This window comes from Cryptomeria japonica, unplaced genomic scaffold (assembly GCF_030272615.1).
Source record: "Cryptomeria japonica unplaced genomic scaffold, Sugi_1.0 HiC_scaffold_50, whole genome shotgun sequence".
Classification (NCBI taxonomy): domain Eukaryota; kingdom Viridiplantae; phylum Streptophyta; class Pinopsida; order Cupressales; family Cupressaceae; genus Cryptomeria; species Cryptomeria japonica.
Window position 1 is genome coordinate 107,501 of NW_026728872.1, and position 21,472 is coordinate 128,972.

General features: G+C 60.7%; 1 non-coding gene across 1 annotated transcript; it reads left to right on the forward strand.

Moving 5' to 3' along the window:
* Positions 1-13,599: 13,599 nt before the first annotated feature.
* LOC131862671 (5S ribosomal RNA) lies at positions 13,600-13,718 on the forward strand. Its single transcript, XR_009361609.1, has one exon. It is a non-coding gene; the product is annotated as a 5S ribosomal RNA (ribosomal RNA).
* Positions 13,719-21,472: the final 7,754 nt, after the last annotated feature.

A 21,472-nucleotide genomic window follows, 5' to 3' on the forward strand; every position in this document is an offset into this window, starting at 1 on the left:
GAGGCGAGGGATGGGGCGGGAAGGCCCCAACGGCTAGACGGAAGAGGCTTCAGGGCCACCTCGGAATGGTCCAAGCATCGGACGCGCTTGGGGCGACTGCCAGTGCCAACCCCTTATCCCGCGATGCGTCCGATACACAGATGGTTCCAAGGCGGCCGAGGAGCCTCACCGCATAGCAATCGGGGGTGCGAGGCGAGGGATGGGGCGGGAAGGCCCCAACGGCTAGACGGAAGAGGCTTCAGGGCCGCCTAGGAATGGTCCAAGCATCGGACACGCTTGGGGCGACTACCAGTGACAGCCCCCTATCCCGCGATGCGTCCGATACGAAGATGGTTCCAAGGCGGCCGAGGAGCCTCACCGCATAGCAATCGGGGTGCGAGGTGGGGGATGCGGCGAGATGGCCCCAACGGCTAGACGGAAGAGGCCACAGGGCCGCGTCGGAATAGTCCAAGCATCGGACGCGCTTGGGGCGACTACCAGTGACAACCCCTTATCCCGCGATGCGTCCGATACGAAGATAGTTCCAAGGCGGCCGAGGAGCCTCACCGCATAGCAATCGGGGTGCGAGGTGGGGGATGCGGCGAGATGGCCCCAACGGCTAGACGGAAGAGGCTGCAGGGCCGCCTCGGAATAGTCCAAGCATCGGACGCGCTTGGGGCCACTACCAGTGACAACCCCTTATCCCGCGATGCGTCCGATACGAAGATAGTTCCAAGGCGGCCGAAGAGCCTCACCGCATAGCAATCGGGGTGCGAGGTGGGGGATGCGGCGAGATGGCCCCAACGGCTAGACGGAAGAGGCCACAGGGCCGCCTCGGAATAGTCCAAGCATCGGACGCGCTTGGGGCGACTACCAGTGACAACCCCTTATCCCGCGATGCGTCCGATACGAAGATAGTTCCCAGGCGGCCGAGGAGCCTCACCGCATAGCAATCGGGGTGCGAGGCGAGGGATGCGGCGAGATGGCCCCAAAGGCTAGACGGAAGAGGCTGCAGGGCTGCCTCGGAATAGTCCAAGCATCGGACGCGCTTGGGGCGACTACCACTGCCAACCCCTTATCCCGCGATGCGTCCGATACACAGATAGTTCCGAGGCGGCCGAGGAGGTGGGGGATGCAGCGAGATGGCCCCAACGGCTAGACGGAAGAGGCTGCAGGGCCGCCTCGGAATAGTCCAAGCATCGGACGCGCTTGGGGCGACTACCAGTGACAACCCCTTATCCCGCGATGCGTCCGATACACAGATAGTTCCGAGGCGGCCAAGGAGCCTCACCGCATAGCAATCGTGGTGCGAGGTGGGGGATGCGGCGAGATGGCCCCAACGGCTAGACGGAAGAGGCTGCAGGGCCGCCTCGGAATGGTCCAAGCATCGGATGCGCTTGGGGCGACTACCACTGCCAACCCCTTATCCCGCGATGCGTCCGATACACAGATAGTTCCAAGGCGGCCGAGGAGCCTCACAGCATAGCAATCAGGGTGCGAGGCGAGGGATGCGGCGAGAAAGCCCCAACGGCTAGAGGGAAGAGGCTTCAGGTCCGCCTCGGAATGGTCCAAGCATCGGACGCGCTTGGGGCGACTACCAGTGACAACCCCTTATCCCGCGACGCGTCCGATACACAGATAGTTCCAAGGCGGCCGAGGAGCCTCACCGCATAGCAATCGGGGTGCGAGGCGAGGGATGCGGCGAGAAGGACCCAACGGCTACACGGAAGAGGCTTCGGGGCCGCCTCGGAATGGTCCAAGCATCAGACGCGCTTGGGGCGACTACCAGTGACAACCCCTTATCCCGCGACGCGTCCGATACACAGATAGTTCCAAGGCGGCCGAGGAGCCTCACCGCATAGCAATCGGGGTGCGAGGCGAGGGATGCGGCGAGAAGGACCCAACGGCTAGACGGAAGAGGCTTCGGGGCCGCCTCGGAATGGTCCAAGCATCGGACGCGCTTGGGGCGACTACCAGTGACAACCCCTTATCCCGCGACGCGTCCGATACACAGATAGTTCCAAGGCGGCCGAGGAGCCTCACCGCATAGCAATCGGGGTGCGAGGCGAGGGATGCGGCGAGAAGGACCCAACGGCTAGACGGAAGAGGCTTCGGGTCCGCCTCGGAATGGTCCAAGCATCGGACGCGCTTGGGGCGACTACCAGTGACAACCCCTTATCCCGCGACGCGTCCGATACACAGATAGTTCCAAGGCGGCCGAGGAGCCTCACCGCATAGCAATCGGGGTGCGAGGCGAGGGATGCGGCGAGAAGGACCCAACGGCTAGACGGAAGAGGCTTCGGGTCCGCCTCGGAATGGTCCAAGCATCGGACGCGCTTGGGGCGACTACCAGTGACAACCCCTTATCCTGCGACGCGTCCGATACACAGATAGTTCCAAGGCGGCCGAGGAGCCTCACCGCATAGCAATCGGGGTGCGAGGCGAGGGATGCGGCGAGAAGGACCCAACGGCTAGACGGAAGAGGCTTCGGGTCCGCCTCGGAATGGTCCAAGCATCGGACGCGCTTGGGGCGACTACCAGTGACAACCCCTTATCCCGCGACGCGTCCGATACACAGATAGTTCCGAGGCGGCCGAGGAGCCTCACCGCATAGCAATCGGGGTGCGAGGCGAAGGATGCGGCGAGAAGGACCCAACGGCTAGACGGAAGAGGCTTCGGGTCCGCCTCGGAATGGTCCAAGCATCGGACGCGCTTGGGGCGACTACCAGTGACAACCCCTTATCCCGCGACGCGTCCGATACACAGATAGTTCCAAGGCGGCCGAGGAGCCTCACCGCATAGCAATCGGGGTGCGAGGCGAGGGATGCGGCGAGAAGGACCCAACGGCTAGACGGAAGAGGCTTCAGGGCCGCCTCGGAATGGTCCAAGCATCGAACGCGCTTGGGGCGACTACCAGTGACAACCCCTTATCCCGCGACGCGTCCGATACACAGATAGTTCCGAGGCGGCCGAGGAGCCTCACCGCATAGCAATCGGGGTGCGAGGCGAGGGATGCGGCGAGAAGGACCCAACGGCTAGACGGAAGAGGCTTCAGGGCCGCCTCGGAATGGTCCAAGCATCGGACGCGCTTGGGGCGACTACCAGTGACAACCCCTTATCCCGCGACGCGTCCGATACACAGATAGTTCCGAGGCGGCCGAGGAGCCTCACCGCATAGCAATCGGGGTGCGAGGCGAGGGATGCGGCGAGAAGGACCCAACGGCTAGACGGAAGAGGCTTCAGGGCCGCCTCGGAATGGTCCAAGCATCGGACGCGCTTGGGGCGACTACCAATGACAACCCCTTATCCCGCGACGCGTCCGATACACAGATAGTTCCGAGGCGGCCGAGGAGCCTCACCGCATAGCAATCGGGGTGCGAGGCGAGGGATGCGGCGAGAAGGACCCAACGGCTAGACGGAAGAGGCTTCAGGGCCGCCTCGGAATGGTCCAAGCATCGGACGCGCTTGGGGCGACTACCAATGACAACCCCTTATCCCGCGACGCGTCCGATACACAGATAGTTCCGAGGCGGCCGAGGAGCCTCACCGCATAGCAATCGGGGTGCGAGGCGAGGGATGCGGCGAGAAGGACCCAACGGCTAGACGGAAGAGGCTTCAGGGCCGCCTCGGAATGGTCCAAGCATCGGACGCGCTTGGGGCGACTACCAGTGACAACCCCTTATCCCGCGACGCGTCCGATACACAGATAGTTCCGAGGCGGCCGAGGAGCCTCACCGCATAGCAATCGGGTTGCGAGGCGAGGGATGCGGCGAGAAGGACCCAACGGCTAGACGGAAGAGGCTTCAGGGCCGCCTCGGAATGGTCCAAGCATCGGACGCGCTTGGGGCGACTACCAATGACAACCCCTTATCCCGCGACGCGTCCGATACACAGATAGTTCCGAGGCGGCCGAGGAGCCTCACCGCATAGCAATCGGGGTGCGAGGCGAGGGATGCGGCGAGAAGGACCCAACGGCTAGACGGAAGAGGCTTCAGGGCCGCCTCGGAATGGTCCAAGCATCGGACGCGCTTGGGGCGACTACCAGTGACAACCCCTTATCCCGCGACGCGTCCGATACACAGATAGTTCCGAGGCGGCCGAGGAGCCTCACCGCATAGCAATCGGGGTGCGAGGCGAGGGATGCGGCGAGAAGGACCCAACGGCTAGACGGAAGAGGCTTCAGGGCCGCCTCGGAATGGTCCAAGCATCGGACGCGCTTGGGGCGACTACCAGTGACAACCCCTTATCCCGCGACGCGTCCGATACACAGATAGTTCCAAGGCGGCCGAGGAGCCTCACCGCATAGCAATCGGGGTGCGAGGCGAGGGATGCGGCGAGAAGGACCCAACGGCTACACGGAAGAGGCTTCAGGGCCGCCTCGGAATGGTCCAAGCATCGGACGCGCTTGGGGCGACTACCAGTGACAACCCCTTATCCCGCGACGCGTCCGATACACAGATAGTTCCAAGGCGGCCGAGGAGCCTCACCGCATAGCAATCGGGGTGCGAGGCGAGGGATGCGGCGAGAAGGACCCAACGGCTAGACGGAAGAGGCTTCGGGGCCGCCTCGGAATGGTCCAAGCATCGGACGCGCTTGGGGCGACTACCAGTGACAACCCCTTATCCCGCGACGCGTCCGATACACAGATAGTTCCAAGGCGGCCGAGGAGCCTCACCGCATAGCAATCGGGGTGCGAGGCGAGGGATGCGGCGAGAAGGACCCAACGGCTAGACGGAAGAGGCTTCGGGTCCGCCTCGGAATGGTCCAAGCATCGGACGCGCTTGGGGCGACTACCAGTGACAACCCCTTATCCCGCGACGCGTCCGATACACAGATAGTTCCAAGGCGGCCGAGGAGCCTCACCGCATAGCAATCGGGGTGCGAGGCGAGGGATGCGGCGAGAAGGACCCAACAGCTAGACGGAAGAGGCTTCGGGTCCGCCTCGGAATGGTCCAAGCATCGGACGCGCTTGGGGCGACTACCAGTGACAACCCCTTATCCCGCGACGCGTCCGATACACAGATAGTTCCAAGGCGGCCGAGGAGCCTCACCGCATAGCAATCGGGGTGCGAGGCGAGGGATGCGGCGAGAAGGACCCAACGGCTAGACGGAAGAGGCTTCGGGTCCGCCTCGGAATGGTCCAAGCATCGGACGCGCTTGGGGCGACTACCAGTGACAACCCCTTATCCCGCGACGCGTCCGATACACAGATAGTTCCGAGGCGGCCGAGGAGCCTCACCGCATAGCAATCGGGGTGCGAGGCGAAGGATGCGGCGAGAAGGACCCAACGGCTAGACGGAAGAGGCTTCGGGTCCGCCTCGGAATGGTCCAAGCATCGGACGCGCTTGGGGCGACTACCAGTGACAACCCCTTATCCCGCGACGCGTCCGATACACAGATAGTTCCAAGGCGGCCGAGGAGCCTCACCGCATAGCAATCGGGGTGCGAGGCGAGGGATGCGGCGAGAAGGACCCAACGGCTAGACGGAAGAGGCTTCAGGGCCGCCTCGGAATGGTCCAAGCATCGAACGCGCTTGGGGCGACTACCAGTGACAACCCCTTATCCCGCGACGCGTCCGATACACAGATAGTTCCGAGGCGGCCGAGGAGCCTCACCGCATAGCAATCGGGGTGCGAGGCGAGGGATGCGGCGAGAAGGACCCAACGGCTAGACGGAAGAGGCTTCAGGGCCGCCTCGGAATGGTCCAAGCATCGGACGCGCTTGGGGCGACTACCAGTGACAACCCCTTATCCCGCGACGCGTCCGATACACAGATAGTTCCGAGGCGGCCGAGGAGCCTCAACGCATAGCAATCGGGGTGCGAGGCGAGGGATGCGGCGAGAAGGACCCAACGGCTAGACGGAAGAGGCTTCAGGGCCGCCTCGGAATGGTCCAAGCATCGGACGCGCTTGGGGCGACTACCAATGACAACCCCTTATCCCGCGACGCGTCCGATACACAGATAGTTCCGAGGCGGCCGAGGAGCCTCACCGCATAGCAATCGGGGTGCGAGGCGAGGGATGCGGCGAGAAGGACCCAACGGCTAGACGGAAGAGGCTTCAGGGCCGCCTCGGAATGGTCCAAGCATCGGACGCGCTTGGGGCGACTACCAGTGACAACCCCTTATCCCGCGACGCGTCCGATACACAGATAGTTCCGAGGCGGCCGAGGAGCCTCACCGCATAGCAATCGGGGTGCGAGGCGAGGGATGCGGCGAGAAGGACCCAACGGCTAGACGGAAGAGGCTTCAGGGCCGCCTCGGAATGGTCCAAGCATCGGACGCGCTTGGGGCGACTACCGTTGCCAACCCCTTATCCCGCGATGCGTCTGATACACAGATAGTTCCGAGGCGGCCGAGGAGCCTCACCGCATAGCAATCGGGTTGCGAGGCAGATTATTGGGAAGGGAACCCCCTGGGATGCGGCTCAAGCAGTGCCCAAAGGGACTGGAATGCGGAATCACATCGAGAGACCCAAATGCTATACGAGGGCTCAAATCGAATTATCGATTTGGCCACGACATGGACGCATCGGAACGACTACCTTTGCCGAACCACTCGCAATTGCATCCATACCGAAACCAATAGACATTTCCGTTAGAGCCCTCGCATAGCATTCGGGAATCTCGCATGCCCCTCTAAATCGACCAATGCTGGCGCTCAATGAAAATCCGAGCGCTACCACCGTTCGAGCGCCAGCATTGGTCGAGTTAGAGGGGCACGGGGGAGAATGCTCCAGTCAACACCTCCCCTATATAAGTTATTTGTCCGATTCTCGCACAACCGTAGTCTGCCTCGTCGAATCAAACAACGGTCCCAGATTCCGACTTCCGTTCCGTAGAGACCCAAAAGCTAGATGGAGGCTCGCAAGAAAGAGAGTCGGCGCATAGCAATCGGGTTTCTCGAACGTTTAGGGACCGAGCTCACTTGCGGATAGGGCAAAATCCGCCAAGCAACCCAAAAGCTAGACGGGGGCTCGAATCGAATCGCCTAGGCGGCCACAACAACGACGTGTTGGATCGACTACCAGTGCCAAACCATTCAGCAAGACTAGTCTGTGTCGAGGCCGGATAGAGATTCTCAGAGAGCGCCCGCATAGCATTTAGGAGACCTGCCGCGTCCCTCACACTCGACAAATGGTGGTGCACGTTTATAAATCCGAGCGATCCCAACCCTTTCAAGCACCAACATCGGTCGAGATAGAGGGGCACGGAGGGGGCTGCGTGAGACAACACAGTCCCCTATATAAGTTATTTGTCCGATTCTCACACATCCGAAGAATGGTCATCAAATCGGACAACAGCCCAAACTTCCGACTTCCGTCCCAGAAAGCCCAAGAGCTATCTAAAACGTTCATGGCCGGAACTCGATCGCGGCTATACCAGTCCGCCAAGCAACCCAAAAGCTAGACTGGAGCTCTAGTCGAATCACCTCTGTGGCCATTGCAAGGACGTGTTGGAGCGACTACCATTGCCGAACCATTCCGCAGGTCGAGTCCATACCAAGGCCGCATAGAGATTCACGATGAGCTCCTGCATAGCAATCAGGAGACTTGCCGTGTCCATCACAATCGATAAATCCTGGTGCAAGATTTTTGCATCCGAGCGCTCCAACCAGTCGAGCACCAGCATCAATCGACATAAACGGGCACGGGGGGAGGATGCTCGAGAACACTACCTCCCCTATATAAGTTATTTGTCCGATTCTCAAGCAGCCGAAGTCTGGTCATCGAATCGGGTCAAAGACCACAACTTCCGACTTTACCCACAATGCAAGTCATCGAATCGAACATCGGCCCCCGAGTCGGACTCCATGCGTATGTCAGGTCATCGGACCCAAATTCCGCCTTCCTGCGCATGGCGGGCCATCAATATCAACTCGGTCATCGGACCCAAACTCCGCCTTTTTGCGTATGGCACGCCTTCAAATCGGTCATCGGACCCAAATTCCGCCTTCCTGTGCATGGCGGGCCATCAACATCAACTCGGTCATCGGACCCAAATTCCGCCTTTCTGCGCATGGCACGCCATCAACTCGGTCATCGGACCCAAATTCCGCCTTCCTGCGCATGGCAGGTCATCGGACACAAATTCAGACCTCGCCAATATGCCTACGTATCGAATCGGTCATCGGACCCAACTTCCGACTTCATCCATACTGTAGGGTCTTTGAGGTTGGCGCGGTGCGCTCAACCCAGGGAGTCGACCCATCGAAGCATACACCTCCCCTATATAAGCTATTTGTCCGATTCCCACACCTGTGTAGTTTGCACCTCTGACCAGGACATCGACCCCAACTTCCGAACTCGACTGCAACGACGGCACCAGCGCCTTGGTGCGCACCTTGCGACGCACAGTCCCAACATTCGCCTTCCTGCACATGGCAGGTCATCGGACCCAAATTCCGACCTCGCGAGTATGCCTACATATCGAATCGGTCATCGGACCCAACTTCCGACTTCATCCATACCGTAGGGTCTTTGAGGTTGGCGCGGTGCGCTCAACCCGGGGAGTCGACCCAACGAAGCATACACCTCCCCTATATAAGCTATTTGTCCGATTCCCACACCTGTGTAGTTTGCACCTCCGATCAAGACATCGACCCCAACTTCCGAACTCACCTCCAACGACCGAACCAGCGCCTTGGTGCGCACCTTGCAACGCACAGTGCCAACATTCGCCTTCCTGCACGTGGCAGGTCATCGGACCCAAATTCCGACCTCGCGAGTATGCCTACATATCGAATCGGTCATCGGACCCAACTTCCGACTTCATCCATACCGTAGGGTCTTTGAGGTTGGCGCGGTGCGCTCAACCCGGGGAGTCGACCCAACGAAGCATACACCTCCCCTATATAAGCTATTTGTCCGATTCCCACACCTGTGTAGCTTGCACCTCCGATCAGGACATCGACCCCAACTTCCGAACTCGACTAAAAAGACCGCACCAGCGCCTTGGTGTGCACCTTGCAACGCACAGTGTCAACATTCGCCTTCCTGCACATGGCAGGTCATCGGACCCAAATTCCGACCTCATGAGCATACCTACTAATCGAATCGGTCATCGGACCCAACTTCCGACTTCATCCATACCGTAGGGTCTTTGAGGTTGGCGCGGTGCGCTCAACCTGGGGAGTCGACCCATCGAAGCATACACCTCCCCTATATAAGCTATTTGTCCGATTCCGACACCTGTGTAGTTTGCACCTCCGCTCAGGACATCGACCCCAACTTCCGAACTCGCCTGCAACGACCGAACCAGCGCCTTGGTGCGCACCAAAAGTGCGCACTTTTGGAGGGCACTTTTCTGCGCTCCAAAGGTGCGCACTTTTGGAGGGCACTTTTTGGAGGGCACTTTTCTGCGCTCCAAAGGTGCGCACTTTTGGAGGGCACTTTTTGGAGGGCACTTTTCTGCGCTCCAAAGGTGCGCACTTTTGGAGGGCACTTTTTGGAGGGCACTTTTCTGCGCTCCAAAGGTGCGCACTTTTGGAGGGCACTTTTTGGAGGGCACTTTTCTGCGCTCCAAAGGTGCGCACTTTTGGAGGGCACTTTTTGGAGGGCACTTTTCTGCGCTCCAAAGGTGCGCACTTTTGGAGGGCACTTTTTGGAGGGCACTTTTCTGCGCTCCAAAGGTGCGCACTTTTGGAGGGCACTTTTTGGAGGGCACTTTTCTGCGCTCCAAAGGTGCGCACTTTTGGAGGGCACTTTTTGGAGGGCACTTTTCTGCGCTCCAAAGGTGCGCACTTTTGGAGGGCACTTTTTGGAGGGCACTTTTCTGCGCTCCAAAGGTGCGCACTTTTGGAGGGCACTTTTTGGAGGGCACTTTTCTGCGCTCCAAAGGTGCGCACTTTTGGAGGGCACTTTTGTGCACTCCAAAGGTGCGCACTTTTGGAGGGCACTTTTCCTGTGCTCCAAAGGTGCACACCTAGGTGAGCACCTTCGACCACACCTTGTAGCACACCAAACTCTGACTTTCGACTTCATCCGCAATGCAGGGTCTTTGAGGTTGGCGCAATGCGCACAACCAGGGGAGTCGACCCATCAAACCCAACACCTCCCCTATATAAGCTATTTGTCTGATTCTCATACATGCGTAGCCTGCAGGAGCAATTAGGACATCGACCCCAACTTTCGGCTTCTAAACGAAAACAAGGTCTTTGAGGTTGGTGTAATGCGAACAACTAGGGGAGTCAACCCATCAAACCCAACACCTCCCCTATATAAGCTATTTGTCTGATTCTCATACATGTGTAGTCTACAGGAGCAATTAGGACATCGACCCCAACTTTTGACTTCTTAACGAAAACAAGGTCTTTGAGGTTGACGTAATGCGCACAACCAGGGGAGTCGACCCATCAAACCCAACACCTCCCCTATATAAGCTATTTGTCCGATTCTCATACATGTGTAGCCTGCAGGAGCCATTAGGACATTGACCCCAACTTTTGACTTCTTAACGAAAACAAGGTCTTTGAGGTTGGCGTAATGCGCACAACCAAGGGAGTTGACCCATCAAACCCAACACCTCCCCTATATAAGCTATTTGTCTGATTCTCATACATGTGTAGCCTGCAACAACGATTAGGACATCCACCCCAACTTCTGAATTCGTCTGCGTTGACCGCACCAAAGGTGCACGCCTTGGTGCTCACCAAAATCCGACTTCCGACTTCTTCTGCTATGCGGGGTCTTTGAGGTTGGCGCAGTGCGCACAACCAGGGGAGTCAACCCACCGAATGCAACACCTCCCCTATATAAGCTATTTGTCTGATTCTCATACATGCGTAGACTGCAGCAATGATTAGGACATCCACCCCAACTTTTGACTTCTTAAACAAGACAGGGTCTTTGAAGTTGGTGCAGTGCACACAACCAGGGGAGTCGACCCATCAAACGCAACACCTCCCCTATATAAAGCTATTTGTCCGATTCTCATACGTGTAGTCTGCAGCAGCGATTAGGACATCGACCCCAACTTCCGAATTCGTTTGCATTGACCGCACCAAAGGTGCACGCCTTGGTGTGCACCCTGGAGTGCACTTTGGTGCTCACCTCGGTGCACACTTTGGTGTGCACCTCGGTGTGCACCAAAGGTGCGCACCTTGGAGCGCACCAAAGGTGTACACTTTGGAGCGCACCACATAGGGTCTTTGAGAGGTTGGCGCAGTGCGCACACCAAGGTGGGTGTTGAGGTGCGTGCCGAGGTGGGTGGGTGCTAGGGTGCGCTCCATGGTGGGTGCCAGGGTGGGTGCGTGCTAGGGTGGATTCCAAAGAGGGTCATAGGGTGGGTGCCAAGGTGGGTTGGTGATATAGTGGGTTCAAAGGTGGGTACTAGGGTGGGTTCCAAGGTGGGTCACAAGTTGGGTGCCAGGATGCGTGGGTGTTAGGTTGGGTGCCAAGGTGGGCTCCTGCGTGGGTGGGTGCTAGGGTGGGTTTCAAGGTGGACGCGAGGGCGGGTGCCAAGGTGGGTAACAAGTTGGGTGTTAGGATGGGTGAGTGCTAGAGTGGGTGCCAAGGTGGGTGGGTGCTAAGGTGGATGCCAAGGTGGTTCACAGGGTGGGTGGGTTCTAGGGTGAGTTCCAAGGTGGGTCACAGGTTCAGTGCTAGGGTGGGTGTCAAGGCGGGTGTCGAGGTGCCTGGGTGCTAGGGTGTGGATGCCAATGTGGGTCATAGGGTGGGTACTAGGGTGGGCTGCAATGTGGGTGCCAAGGTGGGTAACATGCTCGGTGGGTTCTAAATTGGGTGCCAGGGTGGGTGTGCACCCACCTTGCCCGAGGTGGGTGCCAAGGTGCCAGTGTGGGTGGGTGCTAAGGTGGATGCCAAGGTGGGTGAGAAGGTGGGTGATAGGTTGAGTGGTAGGATGGGTGGGTGCCAAGATGGGTCACAGGGTGGGTGCAAGGGTGGGTAGGTGCTAGGGTTGGTGTCAGGGTGGGTGGGTGCTAGGTTGGGTTCCAAGGTGGGTGCGAGGGTGAGTGTCAAGGTGGGTCACAGGTTAGGTGCTAGGATGGGTGAGTGCTAGGGTGCAAAGGTGCCAGGGTGGGTGCTAGGATGGGTCGATGCTAGGGTGAGTGGCAAGGTGGGTCCACAAGTGTCAAGGTGGGTGCCGAGGTGGGTGCCAAGTCGGCGACTGCTATGGTGGATGCCAAGGTGGGTCACGGGGTGGGTGCCAAGTTGCTAGGTTGGGTTCCAAGGTGGGTGCCAACGTGGGTGCTAGGGTGCGTGGGTTAAAGGGTGTGTCACAACGTGGGTGCCAGGATGGGTGCGCACCCACACTGGCCAAGACGGGTGCGGGTGCAAGGTTGGGTTCCAAGCCCGGTCACAGGCTGGGTGCTAGGATGGGTGGGTGCCAAGGTGGGCACCAGGGTGGGTGCACCCACCCTGGCCAAGGTGGGTCACGGGGTGGGTCCTAGGGTGGGTAACGGGGTGGGTACTAAGGTGCGTGCCAAGGTGGGTCATAGGGTGGGTGCCAAGGTGGGCACCAGGGTGGGTGTGCACCAACCCTAGCCAGGGTAGGTCACGGGGTGGTTGTCGGGGTGGGCGTCAAGGAGCCAAGGTGGGTGGCAAGTAGCCAAGTTGCGTGCCAAGGTGGGTGTCGGGGTGGGTGCCAAGGATCCAAGGTGGGTGCCAAGGAACCAAGGTGGGTGTCTGGGTGGGTGCCGAGGTGGGAGCCAGGGTGGGTCCCAAGGTGAGTGCAAAGGTGGGTGCCAGGGTCAAGGTGAGTGCCAATGTGGGTTCCAAGGTGCCAGGGTCAGGGTGAGTGCCAATGTGGGTTCAAAGGTGCTAAGTTGGGTGCGAGGTTGGGTGCGAGGGTGGGTGGGTGCCAAGGTGTGCTAGGTGGAAGCCCGGGTGGGTCGGCATCCCATGGGTGTCGAGTTGGGTGCCTGATGGGTGCTTCTTGTCAAGTTTTAGTCGTCGGGACTCATTTCGAGCCTTAGAGGTCGTTTCTTGTCCGGTTGCCCTGTCTTCGACCTGGGAACCCAATTTTGGTCCTCGGGTCCCATTTTTTTTTGTCTCGCATCCCACTTTTGGCCTGTGGCCTTTTCGGGGTCGATTCTCGCTTTGGGCATCAGAGCATGTTTCTTCTCCTAAAACCCAATATTTGTTTATTAAGTCTCGGAACACATTTTTGTTCTCGTGGACCCATCATGGGTCTTGGAACGCATTTGTGGTCCTTGGGTCCCATTTTGCATCCCGAAACTTGTGTTTTGGTGCTTGATCCCTATTTTGGGTGCCCACCTTGCACCAAGTGCGCACCCGGGGCAAACCGAGCGCCTTGGTGCACCGGGGCAAGATCGAGCGTGCACCCGAGGCGCCCCGAACATGCACCAAGGTGCACTCGGCCCACATGTGAGCGCAGGTCGTTGCGCCCGAGGTGGTGTGTGGGCACCGCGTTGCAGACGGGACACTGCACGCACACGACGCCCCCTCCAGGTGCACGCACGTAGGCCGGGCCGGGTGCACACCCGACGCCCTAGCAAGGTGCGCGCACCCGGGCAGGGCTCACACTTGGCGAACGGGGCGCACTTCGCGAGGGAGGGTGTGCACCTCGACGGGGGTGGGTGGCCGGGGTGGATTCGCACGTGGGTCGCGGTTTGCTAAGTACACACTGCGACAAGCTCATAACGGGTGCGATCATACCAGCATTAGTGCACCGGATCCCATCAGAACTCCGCAGTTAAGCGCGCTTGGGCCGGAGTAGTACTGGGATGGGTGACCTCCCGGGAAGTCCCGGTGTTGCACCCTTTTTTAGTTTTTCGCCGGGCGTCGCAATGCTATTTGAATAAACCTTTTGCCCGTTTGCGTTCTCGTCGGGGCCGGGCCGGGCCGGGGTGCGCTGCCCGCACTACCGCGCGCGCGGGGGCGACACCGAGCGCGCACCCGAGGCACCCCGAGCACACAGGCCACGGTGCAACCCGGGCGTTGTGCGCGCACCCCGGTGCGCCCGAGGTGCTGCGCGCGCACCCAGGTGAAATCGGTGTGCACCTCGGCCAGTGCGCGCTCGGTCGAGTCGCGCACGTTGGCCAAGGTGCACGGTGATGTTTCTTACTCTAAGGTTCCGCACCAGACGCCCGGGACAGGTGAGCGAAGCTGGGCGGGGCCGGGTGCGCGGCCGGGGCAGGTGCACGCAGCTGGAGAGAGCTTTGGAGCACACTTCGGAGCGCACCAATGATGCGCTCCATTCAAAAGTTTCCTGAAAAGGCAAAAAAAGTTGAGATTATAGAATTTCCCACTTGAGAGATTGTAAAAAAAAAAAATTTAAAATGAAGGAAACGCGGGTGCCAAGGTGTGCGCAGCCCAGCCAAGGTGTGCGCACCAAGGCGCCCACCCTGGCGAAGGTGCACGCAAGGTGCGCACCCGAGGCAAACCGGACAATTAACCCAACTTTCGACTTCGCGCGCACCTTGGAGCGCACTTCGGAGCGCTCCTTGGTGCGCACCAATCTTGGGCACCTCGGAGTGCACCATGGCGCCCACCAAGGTGCGCACCCGGGGCAAACCGAGCTCCGACTTCGTGCGCACCTTGGAGCGCACGAAAGGTGCGCACCATGGCGCCCACCAAGGTGCGCAGCCCAGCCAAGGCGTGCGCATCAAGGTGCGCACCCTGGCGAAGGTGCGCACCCGGGGCAAACCGAGCTCCGACTTCGTGCGCACCTTGGAGCGCACAAAAGGTGCGCAACCCAGCCAAGGTGTGCGCACCCCGGTCAAACCGAGCTCCGAATCGTGCGCACCAGAGGTGCACGCCATCGTGCGCACCTTGGAGCACACTTCGGAGCCCTCCTTGGTGCGCGCCGATGTTGCGCACCTCGGAGCGCACCCGGGGAAAACAATGCAATTAACCCGACTTTCGACTTCGTGGGCACCTCGGAGCGCTCTCGGGTTCGCACCTCGGAGCACACCGAGGTGCGCACCTTTGATGCGCTGCCTTCACCAATTTCCAGAAAAGGCAAGAAAACATTGAGAAGGTGTGCGCACCGAGGTGCCCACCCTGGCGAAGGTGCACGCGAGGTGCGCACCCGGGGCAAACCGGGCTCCGACTTCGTGCACGCCGCACCTTGGAGCACACTTCGGAGCGCTCCTTGGTGCGCACCAGGGCGCGCAACCCAGCCGAGGTGCCCACCCCGGCGAAGGTGCACGCGAGGTGCGCACCCGGGGCAAACCGGGCTCCGACTTCGTGCACGCCATGGTGCCCACCGCGGCGAAGGTGCACGCGAGGTGCGCACCCGGGGCAAACCGGGCTCCGACTTCGTGCACGCCGCACCTTGGAGCACACTTCGGAGCGCTCCTTGGTGCGCACCATGGTGCCCACCAGGGCGCGCAACCCCGCCGAAGGTGCACGCGAGGTGCGCACCCGGGGCAAACCGGGCTCCGACTTCGTGCACGCCGCACCTTGGAGCACACTTCGGAGCGCTCCTTGGTGCGCACCATGGTGCCCACCAGGGCGCGCAACCCCGCCGAAGGTGCACGCGAGGTGCGCACCCGGGGCAAACCGGGCTCCGACTTCGTGCACGCCGCACCTTGGAGCACACTTCGGAGCGCTCCTTGGTGCGCACCAGGGCGCGCAACCCAGCCGAGGTGCCCACCCCGGCGAAGGTGCACGCGAGGTGCGTACCCGGGGCAAACCGGGCTCCGACTTCGTGCACGCCGCACCTTGGAGCACACTTCGGAGCGCTCCTTGGTGCGCACCATGGTGCCCACCAGGCCGCGCAACCCAGCCAAGGTGTGCGCACCAAGGTGCACGCGAGGTGCGCACCCGGGGCAAACCGGGGTCCGACTTCGTGCACGCCGCACCTTGGAGCACACATCGGGGCGCTCCCGGGTTCGCACCGGCGTTGCGCACCGTGGTGGGCACCTCGGAGCACACCAAGGTGGGCAGCGAGGTGCGCACCTTTGATGCGATGCCTTCACTAATTTCCATAAAAGGCAAAAAAAAAACGAGATTTTAAAATTTCCGTTTTGAAAGATAGTGAGAAAAAGGGAATGCTGGTGCCATCTTGAGCCCGCCCTGGTGCGCAGCCCAGCCAAGGTGTGCGCACCAAGGTGCCCACCCTGGCGAAGGTGCGCGCCCGGGCAATTAATCCAACTTCCAACTTCGCGCGCGCCAGGGTGGGAGCGCACCCAACAACCGGGCCTGGGAAGAGCCAATGCGAGAAACCCCACCAAACGCTCTGACAAAAAAAGAGGGGGCGCTCCAGTAACCCCGCTTCGGAGCGCACCCTGGGCAAACCCAGCCAAGGTGCCCACCCCGGCCAAGGTGCAGGCGAGGTGCGCACCCGGGGCAAACCGGGCTCCGACAACGTGCACGCCGCACCTTGGAGCACACTTCGTAGCGCTCCCGGGTGCGCACCTCAGAGCACACCAAGGTGGGCAGCGAGGTGCGCACCTTTGATGCGCTGCCTTCACTAATTTCCAGAAAAGGCAAAAAAAAAAGGAGATTTTAAAATTTCCGTTTTGAAAGATAGTGAAAAAAACGGAACGCGCGTGCCATCTTGAGCCCGCCCTGGTGCGCAGCCCAGGTAAGGTGCCCACCCTGGCAAAGGTGCGCACCCGGGCAATTAACCCTACTTCCGACTTCGTGCGCGCCAGGGTGGCAACCGGGCCTCGGAAGAGCCAATGCGAGAAACCCCACCAAACGCTCCGACAAAAAAAGAGGCGGCGCTCCAATAACCCCGCTTCGGAGCGCAGCCGGGGCAAACCCAGCCAAGGTGCCCACCCCGACGAAGGTGCACGCGAGGTGCGCACCCGGGGCAAACCGGGCTCCGACAACGTGCACGCAGCACCTTGGAGCACACTTCGAAGCACTCCCGGGTGCCCACCGGCGTTGCGCACCGTGGTGGGCAGCGAGGTGCGCACCTTTGATGCGCTGCCTTCACTAATTTCCAGAAAAAGGCAAAAAAAAATGAGATTTTAAAATTTCCGTTTTGAAAGATAGTGAAAAAAAAGGAACGCGGGTGCCATCTTGAGCCCGCCCTGGTGCGCAGCCCAGGCAAGGCATGCGCACCAAGGTGCCCACCCGAGGTGCACACCCGGGGCAAACCGGGCTCCGACTTCGTGCAGGCCGCACCTTGGAGCACACTTCGGAGCGCTCCTTGGTGCGCACCATGGTGCCCACCAGGGCGCGCAACCCAGCCAAGGTCTGCACACCAAGGTGCCCACCCCGGCGAAGGTGCACGCGAGGTGCGCACCCGGGGCAAACCGGGCTCCGACTTCGTGCACGCCATGGTGCCCACCGCGGCGAAGGTGCACGCGAGGTGCGCACCCGGGGCAAACCGGGCTCCGACTTCGTGCACGCCGCACCTTGGAGCACACTTCGGAGCGCTCCTTGGTGCGCACCATGGTGCCCACCAGGGCGCGCAACCCAGCCAAGGTGTGCGCACCAAGGTGCACGCGAGGTGCGCACCCGGGGCAAACCGGGGTCCGACTTCGTGCACGCCGCACCTTGGAGCACACATCGGAGCGCTCCCAGGTTCGCACCAGCGTTGCGCACCTTTGATGCGCTGCCTTCACTAATTTCCAGAAAAGGCAAAAAAAAACGAGATTTTAAAATTTCCGTTCTGAAAGATAGTGAAAAAAACGGAACGCGGGTGCCATCTTGAGCCCTTCCTGGTGCGCAGCCCAGGCAAGTTGTGCGCACCAAGGTGCCCACCCTGGCGGAGGTGCGCGCCCGGGGCAATCCGGGCTCCGACTTCGTGCACTGCATGGTGCCCACCAAGGCGCGCAACCCAGCCAAGGTGCCCACCGCAGCGAAGGTGCACGCGAGGTGCGCACCCGAGGTGCACACCCGGGGCAAACCGGGCTCCGACTTCGTGCACGCCGCACCTTGGAGCACACTTCAGAGCGCTCCTTGGTGCGCACCAAGGCGCGCAACCCAGCCGAGGTGCCCACCCCGGCGAAGGTGCACGCGAGGTGCGCACCCGGGGCAAACCGGGCTCCGACTTCGTGCACGCCATGGTGCCCACCGCGGCGAAGGTGCGCACCCGGGGCAAACCGGGCTCCGACTTCGTGCACGCCGCACCTTGGAGCACACTTCGGAGCGCTCCTTGGTGCGCACCATGGTGCCCACCAGGCCGCGCAACCCAGCCAAGGTGTGCGCACCAAGGTGCACGCGAGGTGCGCACCCGGGGCAAACCGGGGTCCGACTTCGTGCACGCCGCACCTTGGAGCACACATCGGGGCGCTCCCGGGTTCGCACCGGCGTTGCGCACCGTGGTGGGCACCTCGGAGCACACCAAGGTGGGCAGCGAGGTGCGCACCTTTGATGCGATGCCTTCACTAATTTCCATAAAAGGCAAAAAAAAAACGAGATTTTAAAATTTCCGTTTTGAAAGATAGTGAGAAAAAGGGAATGCTGGTGCCATCTTGAGCCCGCCCTGGTGCGCAGCCCAGCCAAGGTTTGCGCACCAAGGTGCCCACCCTGGCGAAGGTGCGCGCCCGGGCAATTAACCCAACTTCCAACTTCGCGCGCGCCAGGGTGGGAGCGCACCCAACAACCGGGCCTGGGAAGAGCCAATGCGAGAAACCCCACCAAACTCTCTGACAAAAAAAGAGGGGGCGCTCCAGTAACCCCGCTTCGGAGCGCACCCTGGGCAAACCCAGCCAAGGTGCCCACCCCGGCCAAGGTGCAGGCGAGGTGCGCACCCGGGGCAAACCGGGCTCCGACAACGTGCACGCCGCACCTTGGAGCACACTTCGTAGCGCTCCCGGGTGCGCACCTCAGAGCACACCAAGGTGGGCAGCGAGGTGCGCACCTTTGATGCGCTGCCTTCACTAATTTCCAGAAAAGGCAAAAAAAAAAGGAGATTTTAAAATTTCCGTTTTGAAAGATAGTGAAAAAAACGGAACGCGCGTGCCATCTTGAGCCCGCCCTGGTGCGCAGCCCAGGTAAGGTGCCACCCTGGCAAAGGTGCGCACCCGGGCAATTAACCCTACTTCCGACTTCGTGCGCGCCAGGGTGGCAACCGGGCCTCGGAAGAGCCAATGCGAGAAACCCCACCAAACGCTCCGACAAAAAAAGAGGCGGCGCTCCAATAACCCCGCTTCGGAGCGCAGCCGGGGCAAACCAAGCCAAGGTGCCCACCCCGACGAAGGTGCACGCGAGGTGCGCACCCGGGGCAAACCGGGCTCCGACAACGTGCACGCAGCACCTTGGAGCACACTTCGAAGCACTCCCGGGTGCCCACCGACGTTGCGCACCGTGGTGGGCAGCGAGGTGCGCACCTTTGATGCGCTGCCTTCACTAATTTCCAGAAAAAGGCAAAAAAAAATGAGATTTTAAAATTTCCGTTTTGAAAGATAGTGAAAAAAAAGGAACGCGGGTGCCATCTTGAGCCCGCCCTGGTGCGCAGCCCAGGCAAGGCATGCGCACCAAGGTGCCCACCCGAGGTGCACACCCGGGGCAAACCGGGCTCCGACTTCGTGCAGGCCGCACCTTGGAGCACACTTCGGAGCGCTCCTTGGTGCGCACCATGGTGCCCACCAGGGCGCACCCGAGGCAAACCGGGCTCCGACTTCGTGCACGCCGCACCTTGGAGCACACATCGGAGCGCTCCCAGGTTCGCACCAGCGTTGCGCACCTTTGATGCGCTGCCTTCACTAATTTCCAGAAAAGGCAAAAAAAAACGATATTTTAAAATTTCCGTTCTGAAAGATAGTGAAAAAAACGGAACGCGGGTGCCATCTTGAGCCCTTCCTGATGCGCAGCCCAGGCAAGTTGTGCGCACCAAGGTGCCCACCCTGGCGGAGGTGCGCGCCCGGGGCAAACCGGGCTCCGACTTCGTGCACTGCATGGTGCCCACCAAGGCGCGCAACCCAGCCAAGGTGCCCACCGCAGCGAAGGTGCACGCGAGGTGCGCACCCGAGGTGCACACCCGGGGCAAACCGGGCTCCGACTTCGTGCACGCCGCACCTTGGAGCACACTTCAGAGCGCTCCTTGGTACGCACCAGGGCGCGCAACCCAGCCAAGGTGCTCACCCCGGCGAAGGTGCACGCGAGGTGCGCACCCGGGGCAAACCGGGCTCGGACTTCGTGCACGCCGCACCTTGGAGCACACATCGGAGCGCTCCCGGGTTCGCACCAGCATTGCGCACCTTTGATGCGCTGCCTTCACTAATTTCCAGAAAAGGCAAAAAAAAGAAAAAAATGAGATTTTAAAATTTCCGTTTTGAAAGATAGTGAAAAAAACGGAACGCGGGTGCCATCTTGAGCCCGCCCTGGTGTGCAGCCCAGGCAAGTTGTGCGCACCAAGGCACCCACCCTGGCCAAGGTGGGTCACGGGGTGGGTCCTAGGGTGGGTAACGGGGTGGGTACTAAGGTGCGTGCCAAGGTGGGTCATAGGGTGGGTGCCAAGGTGGGCACCAGGGTGGGTGTGCACCAACCCTAGCCAGGGTAGGTCACGGGGTGGTTGTCGGGGTGGGCGTCAAGGAGCCAAGGTGGGTGGCAAGTAGCCAAGTTGCGTGCCAAGGTGGGTGTCGGGGTGGGTGCCAAGGATCCAAGGTGGGTGCCAAGGAACCAAGGTGGGTGTCTGGGTGGGTGCCGAGGTGGGAGCCAGGGTGGGTCCCAAGGTGAGTGCAAAGGTGGGTGCCAGGGTCAAGGTGAGTGCCAATGTGGGTTCCAAGGTGCCAGGGTCAGGGTGAGTGCCAATGTGGGTTCAAAGGTGCTAAGTTGGGTGCGAGGTTGGGTGCGAGGGTGGGTGGGTGCCAAGGTGTGCTAGGTGGAAGCCCGGGTGGGTCGGCATCCCATGGGTGTCGAGTTGGGTGCCTGATGGGTGCTTCTTGTCAAGTTTTAGTCGTCGGGACTCATTTCGAGCCTTAGAGGTCGTTTCTTGTCCGGTTGCCCTGTCTTCGACCTGGGAACCCAATTTTGGTCCTCGGGTCCCATTTTTTTTTGTCTCGCATCCCACTTTTGGCCTGTGGCCTTTTCGGGGTCGATTCTCGTTTTGGGCATCAGAGCATGTTTCTTCTCCTAAAACCCAATATTTGTTTATTAAGTCTCGGAACACATTTTTGTTCTCGTGGACCCATCATGGGTCTTGGAACGCATTTGTGGTCCTTGGGTCCCATTTTGCATCCCGAAACTTGTGTTTTGGTGCTTGATCCCTATTTTGGGTGCCCACCTTGCACCAAGTGCGCACCCGGGGCAAACCGAGCGCCTTGGTGCACCGGGGCAAGATCGAGCGTGCACCCGAGGCGCCCCGAACATGCACCAAGGTGCACTCGGCCCACATGTGAGCGCAGGTCGTTGCGCCCGAGGTGGTGTGTGGGCACCGCGTTGCAGACGGGACACTGCACGCACACGACGCCCCCTACAGGTGCACGCACGTAGGCCGGGCCGGGTGCACACCCGACGCCCTAGCAAGGTGCGCGCACCCGGGCAGGGCTCACACTTGGCGAACGGGGCGCACTTCGCGAGGGAGGGTGTGCACCTCGACGGGGGTGGGTGGCCGGGGTGGATTCGCACGTGGGTCGCGGTTTGCTAAGTACACACTGCGACAAGCTCATAAC